This window comes from Bison bison, unplaced genomic scaffold, assembly GCF_000754665.1.
Source record: "Bison bison bison isolate TAMUID 2011002044 unplaced genomic scaffold, Bison_UMD1.0 scf7180017864471, whole genome shotgun sequence".
Taxonomy (NCBI): domain Eukaryota; kingdom Metazoa; phylum Chordata; class Mammalia; order Artiodactyla; family Bovidae; genus Bison; species Bison bison.
The window spans coordinates 30,059,721-30,074,261 of record NW_011495032.1 but is presented as its reverse complement, the minus strand read 5'-3'; the positions used below and the strand labels follow the sequence as shown (position 1 = coordinate 30,074,261).

The following is a 14,541-nucleotide window of genomic DNA, read 5'->3' as shown; positions in this document are numbered from 1 at the left end:
TCAACTAAAACAGAAACTATTCTGGTTTTCACCTTGAAGGTACTGAAACAGCAGTCTCCAACTAAACTAAATTAGCATTTAATGTGAGCACATTAATTATGACTTTGAAAGCTTTTACTCCTTTATGTTTGTATCTTCAGGTGGAGAGAGAAGAGATAATAAGGTATGATGTATACAGTCTTCAATTTTTCTATTCCCAGGAGCAATTTTAGTCAGCAGAGCAGTATTCAGACACAGGATCATTTAACAGAGCCAATATGTGGGTTTCCAAAATTACTTGAAGAAAGTAGATTCCTAATTGATTATACAAATGAAATGCATTTTGGGAGTGCAAAAACAAGCAAAAGACTGAATAAGCATAGATAAGGTACATATGAAGTCTGATAGAATGTTGTAACAATACTGGATCTGGAACATTAGAAACAATAAATCTTTAGAAATCATGGAAAATCTAGTATTAGCTTGACAATTTATCAAGAATTCTTGAGTTCTTCCAATAATTCTGAATTCCAAAATTTATTTGGGAATGATATTTAAGATTTAGGTATTTTCATGATTTAACCCTAAAAATAGAATGTAATTCTTTGAAAACTATGAACTTAAAAATGAATTTCAAAATAGTGTTATGCCTAAAAAATTTTTTTTAAAAATTCATTCACAAAGACATGCCATTTTGCTCTAAGGGTCTTCAGAGTTCTATCTCTTAACATGAAAAACAAAAAGGGAATGATTCTGCAGTATTATGCACCTCACCTTGAGCGAAACAAAGAATGCTGTTCTGAAAAAGAGCCTAGCATTTGATGGAAAGCTGGAGCTGTCATCAAGTGGTCACAGGACAAAATTAAGTTTTTTGTGTTCTAGTTTCCTCATCTGAAAACAAGAGATGGATAAAAAGATCTATCTCAATTTTAAATGCTTTGGTCTTAGGAAGTGACAACACAAGATGCATGCACACACACACAATTATGCAGGCCACTTAATATTTATTACCTCCTTTTACTATACGGTTCATAGCAAAGATGGACTAAAAATACGTCGCCTAGCCTCTTAATCTTGGGCAAATATAAAAATATTACCATTCAGATATGATACATAAAATTTATCAGTTTAACAGTCCTTTTCTTAATTTTCAAAGAGGATAGAGCAGCTTTTTTCTTTCCATCTTAGAAAGTATCAAGAAATTTATCTGACTAGGATTGTATTACTTTTGTACCTTTACATAGTCAAGACGATATTCAAAAATTTCAATATAGTTAGGATAAACATTCCAGTAAAGTGTCTATTTGAGAAGACAGTATGCTGCAATAGTCAAGAGTGGTGGAATGCCAAACACTGAGGATAAATACAGTATTAATAAATTTGGGCATTTATTTTCTGATAAGAAAAACGGTGTAAGCAAAGACTTTAATAACAGTAGGCCTTTAGAGAAATGAGTGAGTCAGTGGCTGGTGTATAAAGGATAAAAGATAAAGGATGGTCATTTCTAAATCAATCTGCAGCTATTAGGGCAAAATGAGAATATGAGAATGATGTCTCAAAGTTAAGTTAATGGGTTTAGAATTTTTATGTTGCAATGTATTTTACTCTGTAAAGCAATATATCCCGAGGTAACTCACCAGAAGTCAATAATTCACTGTTTTAAACTAACAGGATCTTCAATTTTAACAACTTACATTATATACAGTATACTTGTATTATAGCATTATATCCAAGTACTTACATGTTGGGCACTTGCTCAAGTTACTGGAGATGAAGAAATAAATTTTTTTTAAAACTTTGTGGAATTTATATTCTAGTGTGTGGAAATAGAAGAGAGAAAGTATAACAAGTAAAACATGTAACAAATCAGAACACAGTTAAGTGTTGGGTAAAATATAAGGGTGGGAAGGACGCTGAGGGATTTTCAATACTATAAAAGTGGATACCTCATGGATAAGGTAGCATTCAAATTCACCTACCCAGCACCTATACAGAACTATACCAAATCAGGGAGAAATATCTGGCAGTACCAAATTCTGTAATAAAGGTCACTGAACAAGAAAGCAAGCCTGTATCATCACTTTCACTAACAACCATTAAGTGAAAGCAAAGAATGCTGTAAATCTTCACCTTGTTCTTTATCCTAAAATACTTTGAACTCTAAGAAGTGCCCAGGTCCTTAAGATCCTAAACATTCTAGCTCAAGTTTATGAAAAATAAATCCATCTCCCTCACAAGTTTACTTTTTAATCCCTTAAATCTATGACAAATGTAATCCAGTTTAGAATGAAAGGTTCAGTATTCATAGAAATAACTACGAATTTTGACTCTGAATAAATAATACATTCATAACTAAGAGAACATATGAATATAGGCCATGGTTTTTAAAATGCAAATGACCTTTATTATAAATGAGGGGGGAAAAAAAAAAAACCTGCTCTTGTATCTAGCAAGTGGGTGACTCCTGAAATCTTTCACCAAGTCTAGAGATTTAAGGAAATCACAAAAGCAGACTTTAAAGTCTCCAGAGTAATCACAGAAAAAAGTCACATTTGGGCACATGATTTTAAAACTAAATGACCAGTTTGTTGTCATAGTCAAATGTATTACTAAAAATATTTTGCAGAAAACCTAAAAACATCTAAGGCTCATGTACAATACTTTTTACATAGTTATTTTGTACTTGTTAATTTTTTAGTATACTACAGCTGTTTGAAAGCCTTGCTAGCATACTTGTACACATTTAATATGTCTTGATTAAGAGTAATATTCTGAGTGTTACGATTAATTTGAGCTTCCCTTGTAGCTCAGTTGGTAAAGAATCTGCCTACAATTCAGGAGACCCAGGCTCGACTCCTGGGTTGGGAAGATCCCCCGGAGAAGGAAATGGAAACCCACTCCAGTATTCTTGCCTTGAGAATCCCATGGACAAAGGAGCCTGGTGGGCTACAGTCCATGCCGTCCCAAGAGCTGGACACGACTTAGCAACTAAACCACCACCACATGATTAATTTAATAAAGCAAATTAAAACTAAATGTTCAGCTGCTATATAAAGGACTCTAGCTTTCCAGGAGTCAACGATTATGGTGCACTGCTTCCTCTTTTTACCTCCTGTATGCTTTTTGGTTGTTAACCTTGAGATACTTCATTTATCTTCACTCTATGCCCTATTAAGCAGAACTGAGATGTATGCAATCAATACTGGAAATTTAATGCTTCAGGTTTCTGATGCTAATAATGGTCATTTGGTATTAAATACAGCATACTTTCACTGAAACCAGATAGGAAAATAGCATATTTGAATGTTGTAATGTATATGTATACATGTGTGTAGGTATGTACACACGTACACAAGTATACTCCACGCTCAACACACGTACCAACTCCAGCTGTAAGAACCTTATTAGATTAGAGACTGATTTAGTTCAGTTCAGTCGCTCAGTCGTGTCCGACTCTTTGCGACCCCATGAATCGCAGCACGCCAGGCCTCCCTGTCCATCACCAACTCCCGGAGTTCACTCAAACTCACGTCCATTGAGTCGGTGATACCATCAAATTAAGGTTATATACATATATATATGTTTTTAGGGAAAGAACCAGAATAGGCAATGTGAAAAACTAAAATAACTTGGTAACTTTACCAAGCTACGTAAATTCTGACATAATTTTCAGAAAGTTTTCTCTATGATCCTACCAAGATCCTTCTCCCTTAACTGGAATACAAATCCATACTTTATTTAGCCTATAGTCTAGTATTAGAGGAAGGGAAGAAAAGCTGTATCTGAAATTAATTCTATATGATCTGAATCTGATGAAATTTAATCACTCATGAGACAAAAGAAAAAGCTTGAAAATGTGTTTGTATGTTTTAATAAATTATTAATAGTAATTGCCAGTACTCAACTACCATTACCTAAAAACAAAACAAAACAAAAACACATACAACAAAAGGGAATCTTTTCAATGTTATTTATTAAAACTAATTCTCTAATTTTTTTGTTTATTGGGCTGAACTTAGAGAAAACCACCTTAAGTTCAAGATTTACATGTTATGATTTATTGCAGTTTTCGGATTACTACAGTATTTGAATGCTATTTTTAATAAGTTATTTTAAAATATGTAGTATGCTCTGTAAGAAACTGTCCTCAAAGGCAGTACTTAACTGAAATGAATTAGGAAAGTTATTATTTGATCTACATAAACCATCCTCATATTCTAGTGTGACTAATTCTATACTATCTTTTAATAAGAAAGCTTTAGTACTTTCTCACATCAGTTACTGTTATTTTTTTAAGTACTGGCAAAATGTATCTGTCTTGTTTTCCTTCAGGTAAGACTACTTGTGGCTCTAAAACAAACCTTCACATATCTGGTCACCAAGAGACAAACAATGTTGCTTAGCAAAGCAGCAGCTATGACTATGCATTATTCTACATAATAACATTTTACTGAACTCTTCCCATTCTTTCTATCCAAACACCCATCTGATACCATTTTCACAACTTTTTCCACCTTTAGCCTTACAAAGAAGTGACCTTATATAAGGTTCTATATATGAAATTCTACTAGATTTTTGAAGCTGCTTTTTTTTTTAAAGGGAAAAAAGCATTATGCACCTCCTACATGTAATTACTTTTAGAAGAGCAATTTCCATGTTGAGTAAAGAGTGAAGCTGTCTTCAAATTTCAAGTTCTGCTTCATAAACTAGCTCAAGGCTAAAACTGTTAAGGACTTACAGAAGTTATGCCTGGAGGTTAAATATTTATAGCCCATTATTCCATTTACTCAACCTGAGTGACTATGTGAAAATCACTATATTGAAATGAAAAATGAATGTCCAAGTGTTTTAAAAAAAAAGTGTATAAAGTTAACGTTTATTATTATAAGTTTGTTTTGAACTAAATTTTAAATGCTAGTCTTGGTGAATTATTTATATACTAGACAACAAAGAGTGAAAATCAGTTTTCCCGAAGTAACACAGTACACGTTACACGGCAGGAGTCATAAGACAGGAATTCTGGCTTTAGCTCTGACTTCACAGATGGAGAACTAAAGATGTTAAGAGATTTCTAAGAACTTTATAAGACTGTTTAGGGCTATGCACATCTAGTTTCTGACATTATAAAAAGTGAAGAAATATATGGCAGCAGAACTGCATAAACTATTAAGCAACATGTTAATCATTTTAATTATATTTGGCTTACTAGAAAAATCTCAAGCACTCAAAGCACCAAGGATATATTGAACTATATCTTAAAAAATAGCCATGGTTAATCTACAAAGATGAAAAATGACATGTAGACCACAGTCGACTTTATGTAAAGTTTTGATAAGGACTCACTTCATATTTAGATATCTTTTATCTCTAATCCTGAAAAATCAAGTCCAGCATTTCATGTAAATACTTTATTATCAACCTGATAGTGACTTCTGGTAATCACTTTGATTAATAGTCTCATGCTATTTTTCCTGTTTCAGAGGTGAAAAGCGTTAGTAAACCATCGGAATTAATTTAGACTCCAGTGAAAAAAGTTTATTTTTAAGCTACGAAAAAACAAATCTAATTTCCTTGGCTTTTAAAAAATAAATCTGTAATCTGTCTAAGCAATTACAAGTGTCCGACTATTTGCGATCCCATGGACCGTGGCCCGCCAAGCTTCTCGTCCGTGGAATTCTCCAGGCAAGAATACTGGAGTGGGTTGCCATTCCCTTCCTTCTCCAGGGGATCTTCTCTACCCAGGGATGGAACCCAGGTTCTCTGGCATTGCAGGCAGATTCTTTACCGTCTGAGCCCCAGGGAAGCCCCTAATTGTCTAAGCATATGCATATATGTCAGCTTCCTCTAACCTCAGGGGGATTGGTTTTAATCCCTTTCGTGCAAAACCTTAAGGGGGATTGGTTTTAATCCTGCTTTTCAAATCTGTGACCCTCCAAGAGGAATTCATTCATTGTAAGTTTTCATGCATATTACATAATAAGTGTTCTGCCAAAAACTATGGGGACTATAGAGTAAAGCAGCCAAGAACCCTTTCTCTCAAAGGGCTCACAAACTTACCAAAGAGCTAGGCAAGTATAAACTAATCCCTACCATCAGTTTACATATAAATTCCCTCCAAACAAGTATTTAGTTAATAATTATTTCAAACCATAAACTTTTTTGAAATGACAGAAAAACAATGAATTATGGAAAAAAGGAAAGCAAGAGCTGGCTATTTATGGTAACCTTTCTGTTGATGCAGACTTGATTAATAAGATAACGAAATCAATATTTTTACAAGACTTTGGCTACAATACTTCCTTCAAGTAAATGAACTTTTATAAACCAAAACTATTGATGAGGAACAACAAATTTTAATAATCGTCAATAAAGCTAAACCTTCAAAACTTTCTTCACAAAGAGATTATGCTATTAATATTCAGAGTGACAAAGACTATGCTTTACTGTTATTTCTTGCCCAGGGAAAATGTTCTACTAGTTTGTAAATTTAAATTCTCCCGAGGTCAGTTTAGTCAACTGCAAAAAATGAAGGAGTTAGTACCGCCTCCATGGTGTGTGTGTGTTAGTCACTCAGTCGTGTCCAATTCTCTGCGACCCCATGGATTGTAGACTGCCAGGCTCCTCTGTCCATGGGATGATCCAGGCAACAGTACTGGAGTGGGTAGTCATTCTCTTCTCCAGGAGATCTTCCAGACCTAGGAATGGAACCCATGTCTCCTACACTGTAGGCAGACTGCTTATGCCCAAGATACCAGGGATGCCTCCATGGTAAAAGTCTGCTAAGTGTGAATTCCCCTAATACAGGAGAATTTTTACATTCATGAGTAATACACTACATTCACACAAACATAATAAATTCTCTAGTAACAAATAATTCACAAAAATTTGAATTAAACTTCGTTTCAAAGTTGCTATTTCTTGATATTTACCTTTGCTTCTTTTGGTCAGTACTCAAAACTAAGGAATCTGGACATAGGATAAAAGAGAAGATCAGAGCAAGTGGGGTGTAATTCCAAATATGTACTATATTTTTCATTAAATAGTCGTGGCTTTCAGAGATATTTAGAAAATGTCTATAATAATTAAGAATTTATAATGTCCAAGATATGACAACAAAAAGCACAAGCAATGAAAGGGAGAGAAAAAAAAAAGATGAGTTGGAAATTGTCAAAATTAAAAACTTTTGTGCCAAGGAAGTGAAGACAATCCATAGAAGAAAGTTTCATAAATCATATATATCTGGTAATAAACTTGTATCTAGAATAACAACTATTACAACTCAATAATAAGACAAATAACCCAATTTAAAAATGGGCAAAGGATCTGAACAGACACTTCTTCCAAGATATACAAATGGCCAATAAGTACACAAAAAGATGCTTGACAGCATTAGTCATTAGGGAAATGCAAATCTAAACCACAATGAGATACTACGTCTCACCCACTACAACGGCTACAATGAAAAATAAAAACAAGTGTTGAGGATACAGAGAAATAACTCTTATACACTACCAGTGGGAATGTAAAAGGGTACCACTCTAAGCCTGGCAGTTCCTCAAAATGGTTAACATAGTTACCATATAAGCCAGCAATTCCACTCCTAGGTATAAACCCAAGAGAAATGACAACATGTGTAATAAATGAATGTTCGTGGCAGCATTATTCACAATGGCCCAAAGGTTCAAATGTCCATGAATTCATGAATAAAATATTGCATGTCTATAAACAATATTATTTAGCAACAGAAAGGAATGAAGTCCTGATAAACATGGATAAACCCTAACAGTTTTACTGTGTTAAGTAAAAGAAGCTCATCACAATGCAATCCATTTATATGCAATGTTCAGAATAGGCTTCCCCAGTGGCTTAGCAGGTAAAGAATCCACCTGCAATGCAAGAGACACAGGAAAGGTGAGTTCGATCCCTGGGTTGGGAAGATTCCCCTGGAAAAGGAAATGGCAACCCACTCTGGTATGTTTGCCTGGGAAATCCAAATCCCATGGACAGAGCACCCTGGCAGGCTAGTCCATGGGGCCACAAGGAGTCAGACACGACTAAGCACTAAAAGAATTCAGCACTGGAGACAAAAAGTGCCTAGGGAACTTTAGTAGTTGCCTAGGACTGGGGGTATGCAGCCCGGTTACCTACACTTTAGCTTGTCATATCACACCATTCCTCTATTTATGTTGTTCCTCCTCTTAAATGAAATTTAAAGCTTCCTGCTTCACACTTAGGGCTCCTAGATACTGTGGATTTACATTTAATACGACACTTTCTTCACCTCGAGAAAGGTGAATGTATCAAGTTCATTCTGCTTCCATGTCTTCACTTTTGTTGTCCATGCCACTGCCCACAATACACTCGCCTTCGTTCTCACCTTCCAAGTTCTTCCGTATGCAATTTGAGTACTATCTTCTCATAAGTTTCCTCACTGAACACCTTTTCTTCTAAACTCAGCAGTCCTTCAAGACAGTGAGAACTGACATTCTGCCACATATAAACCGTTTTTTATTATACTTGTTTCTGTCATCTCCATTATACTGTAAGTACCTTAAGGGCAGTAAAGCCACATACTCAGGCTTCTATAGCAACTAGAACAATGGTTTATTTAATATCTCTAAAAATACTTGATTAAATTTTCTTATGACTATTTCACCAACTATGAAAAAGATGTTCAATAAATGTTCACAGAATGACTAGATGGATAAATGGCAGTAACAGCAAACAATAAATATTTTAAGAATATGATGCCCTTTTAAGAGTACAGAGTTCAGAAAAAGCAATAAATTTCAATTCAACGATGACAAGGTATTTATGAATCTCCTATTGCGAATTGCTTACACAAAAAGGGATAACCCCCCTCAAAATTGTTACTCAGCTTCGTTTAGATTACAAACATTTTTAGTTACATCTATACTGTCATATTCTTGCCTGAAGAATCCCATGGACAGAGGAGCCTGGGGGCTACAGTCTATAGGGTCACAAAGAGTTGGACACGACTGAAGCAACTTAACACAGATACTGTCATATAATAACAACCAGAAATTCAAACACAGATAACCACTTCATTAGAGAAAGACTTAAAATTAAAGAAAGAAATCTTAGTTTCCAAGATTTAGTAATCTTTGGTAGACATTTTCTAATACCACTGGTATAAACTCTCAGGCCCATCCTCCACTCAGACACCAAGGTCATTACTTAGTTATTTTAACTTCTCACTTAATTCTCTCTTCTCCAAACAAATGTATTTACTTTTCTCAAAAGGAGTAAAAAAGTTAGCATCAATGCCTCAGACTTCTTACTCTCTAAACCTTAATGAGTGATAGAATATTCAGAGATTCTAGATAAATCCAACCAGGAAGAATTTGTTCAGACAGCCCATTTCACTTATGGTAAACTAAACTTTACTAATCTTACCTCAACCCTGAGGAAAAGCAACTCAGGTATTTAAAAGTTTAACGAGGGGTACTATTCTTAAACTGTGATTCATGTAATTGATTAAATACATAAAGGTAATTTTTCATCACTGGTTATGTAAAATTCTGTCATCTACTTATCTGCTGTAATTAACACCAGAAATCTTTGCCCCATCTTCTTACTGGTAACAGAGGAGACAGGTAAGCAAAACTAGGTAAAATAATGAAACACATCTGTACAGGATCAGGACTGGCAGAGCTAAGCAAAGAGAAAAATGCAAAGCAAAACACAAGACAAAGAGTTTGTATATACTAAGGGAGCATACTGAGTCAGAAGAGAAACAAATGTGTTTCAAATATGTCTCAAAAATCTACATTTACAGATTTGATAGTATAAATTTAGAACCATACTTCTTGTAACTTCAAAAAGTTGACCAAGACTAAGCACTTATAATGACTGAGTTAGCATATTTATTAAATTGGCAGAGGAAAACAAGTAGCCATTTTCATAGCATCAGTTTGTTGTTTTAGTTCACGATCTTTACCTCCAATCCAAAAGGCAATTCACCGATACAACGAGACTGTGAGAAATCATTTAATTCCCTGGTAGCCCCCAGATACGTTCCAGAGGAAAACTTTCCTGTCTATACAAATTTCAATTATCCACTCCCGACCCCTACCAATCTATAAGTGCTTTGTAAACATTTTAGTCATTGAGTGGGTAAAATTGGCATATATTAGTATTTTATATAATACTAGTAAATCCTCAAAATAAGACAATATTCTTACATTAAAAGCTTTAATATGTCAAGTTAAGCATACAAAGAATGAGATCACCAAAACAGCTTCATTTAATGATTTGTTTTTTCAAAAGATAAGAGAGCTTTCTGCGTCCCTGCTGCTAGATTATTAGTTATCATTTTCTAAGTTTAATCAACTTAAAGACCTTATAGCATGTGTATTTTAAAGATAAATATACTAACAGATGTATATTTAAAATGTACAAATAGTTAAATGCTGCTTAGAAGGTCAAAAAAAAGAAAAAGAGAGCATTGAAACTTTTCTTTTGTGCTTTTGTTGAAAGGAGTTATTACTTGGGCCAAGTAATAACTTGGCCAAGGATTTCCACAGTAAAAGAAAAAAAAATTCATCTAAGAAGAAAAATCTCAGTAGAAAATCGTATAGGTGAAACTGTTTATTTAGGTATCAAATATAAAACTCACTGATAACTACACCAAGAAATATTAGAAAATCATCAAAAAAAATAAGTTAATGAGTGTGTAAAAAATTAACTCGGAGAAAGCTAGTACAGTAATCAAGATTACTGGGTAATCGCATCCCATGAGAATGGTCTACTTAAAAAAAGATCTAGACTATGTAAGATGTTCTTTCTCATTTAAAGAGAAAACTATAGACTTTTATTGGCGGAAATAATAAAAGGAAGAGTCTGTTTAGGGCTCTAAGGACCACAACAAAGACGTTAAATACAGACTAAATTTACTTTGAGAGTTAATTCTTATACAGCTTGCTTCCCTATTCATGTACATCTCAAATATTTTAATAAAACTTAAAAAAAAAAAACCCTGAAACTGAAGATAATCGAGGGAGTTTAAATAACTTGCTATCTCTCATGCAAATGAAATCTTTCATTTAAAGAAATAAAGGTGTAATAACAGATTTCCTTTAAAAAGCCATGAGAGTTAAAAATAAAATTCACACACTAACTGGTCAATAAACAAAGGTATATCCAGATGATAAAGTGCCTGATAATGAAAAGAATGAAGGTCTTTATGTACTGACACAACCCCAATGCTAAGCCGTGTTAAGTGAAAACTGCCGAGATATAGGAGTGTACACAGCATACTACCATTCAAATAAAAAAGGGGATGTGGCAGGAGAGTACATACATACTGGTTTGTACATGGATAGAGTACCTCTGAAAGGACAAAAGAGAAACTGCTAACACCTGGGTGATTGGAGGGTGGGGGCAAAAAACATGACCTTCTGCTGTATGACATTTTATGTGTTCTGAATTATGGACTATCTAAAAGAATTACTTATTAAAAAATAAAAACTGGAAATACAAAAGTATAATCCTCTTTTCTTCCATCTTCATCAAGTGTGATCTCTCTTTCCTTTTGACTGCTTTCTTATGGCATATATTCTGCCTTATTAGTCATCATGTCCCCAATAGTTCCTTGAGGGTAGAGAGATATGACAGTGTAATCCATCTTTGGATTTGCTGCAGCTTCTGGCCTAGTGAATTAAAACACAGTAACAATAATGATGAAGGATAATTTAAAACATAAAGGAAACATTTGTTGACCACTTGTGACATGCCTAGAGTTTAATATGTATTAACTCATTTAATTCCCACATGTGTCTGAGTTAGATAACTGTTTACTTAAGATCAAGGAAAATGAGAAGTACAGAGAAGAAATCTGCCCAAGGTTCCACAGCTAGGAAGTTAAAATAAAACTTAAAAATAAATTTAATCCCCAAGGAAGTACTTTATAATTACCTGACAACACTAAAAAAAGAAACAAAGACTGAGAAAGATCAAGAAACTTCATGCTGGTCACAAAATTCCTTGAGGGTAGGCACAGGATAATAGTGGCAACAGCAGGATTCAAACTGGCCTGTGATTCCCAAACCCAGTGCTTTTTCCACTAACTACCTTCTCTATCACAGTAAATACTACTGTTTGCTGCTACTGCTAAGTCACTTCAGTCTCGTCCGACTCAGCGCCATAAACTGTGTTTCAAGTGATAATGTAGAAATGTGTTCATACTTGAGTAAGAAGAAAAAAAATCCTTTCATTTTCTTTTTCTCATTCTCTGACTACTATCCTTAAACTCAGATTTGAGCTCTAACTAGTCAATAAAGAAGCCATCACTTGAAGTGACACTATGTATCAAGAAAGATAGGCTTGTAAGATTGTATCACAGGCTGGCTATAAACAAGTCCACATAACCATGTCTGATAAGACATTTACAGAATAAATGAAATTACAAATTTCACTGATACACTGTATGAATAAGAGTACAAGAATTTTTTTCTGTGTAAATAAAGGAAAAGAATTTTTAAAATGAGGTGAAGTGAGGGCTATATACCTGCTTTTACTGTAGCCATATTATATCCCCCCAAATAAAACTCAGTGTCTTAGAATGAAAAATAAAAGTACGTCTCTATAAAGAAACAAAAATGTCTATTAATCAGATCTAATCATGAAAATGAATTTCAGAAAGCAGAAAAAGGTGCCATTTTATGAATAAGTTTCCTTAGGCTCTTCTTTGGGGGAGAAAAAAAAATGATTCAAAAGGAGTTACACTGGAAATGATTCAAAAGGAGTTACACTGGAGTTTTATATTCCATAAGAAATGCCCTTTTAATAGTTTTCAGTTAATTTCTATCAAAGACTCACTGGCTTTCTGAATACACGTCCATTAAAAAAAGGTTCAAGCAGATTTAACTGTAATTTCTGCTGATCCCTGGGAGGGGGTAGAGTATAACTTAGTAACATGTTACAAAAAAATATCCAAATATTAATGATTACAAAAGTTTACGAAGTTTCACCTGAGACTGGTAAGAATTAGATTATGAATTTATAATTAAAAAATTTAAAAGATCTTTTGGATGAAACAAAAGAAAAAAACTATCATAACTTAAAAAAAAAATTCAACAAAGGAAGCGTCATTGTCAGATAGTATCTGTAAGGGCAAAGAACTTCTGTTCAACTTATGCTGGTTTGCAGAAAATCCTTAAGGAAAACCAGTAATCTATGGCATCATCAAGACCATAATTTCCTCAGTGTTTGGAAATAAAATCATCTTCCCAACCCTTAACGGAAAAATACTGTTTATTTCATCTTAATTAAATTTCTTGGCAATGAAAAATGGCCAATGTGTTTTTTTTTTTAAATACTAGTAATACAGCAAGGAGGTTTTGGAAAAGTGACTTGGATAAAGAATATCAGAAGACAATGCTCCTACTAACAGTATTTATTCCTAACAAGAAACCTTGTATCAATCACCATTCTATCATACCATGAGACAGGGAAGTATTTTAAAAAGAACCTTTTGCATCACCTAAAATAACCGTTTTGGCTTTATATTTAAATCAGGAAATGAATGTAAAAGATTTCAACAACTGGCAACCAAAAGTATTTTATATTAAACCTTTAGAAGGCAGAACTGATGAAAGCTAACGCTAGCATGAAATTTTAACTTCTGAAGAAGGTAAGAGAAACTTAAATAGGTCACATCCCATGGTCCTTTAAAAACTGTCTTTTAATTTTTGATGTGTCAATGATTTTTCTGCTGTCCGTTTTCCCCAATAGGGCAAGAAAAAAATAAACCTTGTGGCTTAAATTATTGTGGGTCTGGGGCTAGGGTTACCTACTACGGGCGAGGCAAATAATGGATACTTTTAAATGGCTATTTTTAGAATTAGGGTTAACCAATCTCGTATTTAAGAAAGATGTGAGAAATATGGTCGGGGTGCGAGGGGAGATCCAAAGGACCCAACACCACGGCTGCCCCCCGCCAAGGTGATGTGAAACAAAAGTACATCGCTAATACTCGTTTCAACGAAGTGTTTCAGAATGATAGCTCTCAAGTGATTACCTTATTGAAAAGGGTTAAAACCGAAACTGTTTTCAAACATCAGCTTCCCTTTTACAAGATCCCAATAGGTTTTTAATTACAAATATATTTTTCTTAGCACCCCCTTCCTCCTCCAAAGAATGCATTTCCATGACTACTGATTTAAAAAAAAAAAAAAGAGGGTGAGGGAAAGAGTCAAAAATTATTTTAAAAAGCGCGAGTTCTCATTACCTCATGTAAGCAGAAAAGCACAGAAAACAGCATTTTCCCAATGGGGCGGGAGCGGGGGGAAAGGGCGTGAATAAAATACAGGACGAGAGGAAAACCTTGGGTTTCGAACTTTATTGCACAAAGAGAGAAGAGGAGAGTAGGTCAGACTGAGCACCGCTTCCCCTCGCTAGGCGGGCATGGCAGACACGGAGGCTACCGGGAAGGCAGGCACCTTCACCTCCTCTGCCCTTAACTGTCGCCTTCTTCCTCCTCCACCCCCCGCGGGCACCCCGGCGGCGCTGCCCCGGCGGACTGCGGGCCGGGTCGGGGGG

At 34.7% G+C, this 14,541-nt stretch overlaps 1 protein-coding gene across 3 annotated transcripts in view; it reads right to left on the bottom strand.

Annotated features, from left to right (window-relative positions):
• The window catches only part of CREB1 (cAMP responsive element binding protein 1), a 51,142-nt gene that overhangs the window by 36,064 nt on the left and 537 nt on the right, over positions 1 to 14,541 (bottom strand). The gene's annotated exons all lie outside the window — the stretch shown is intronic.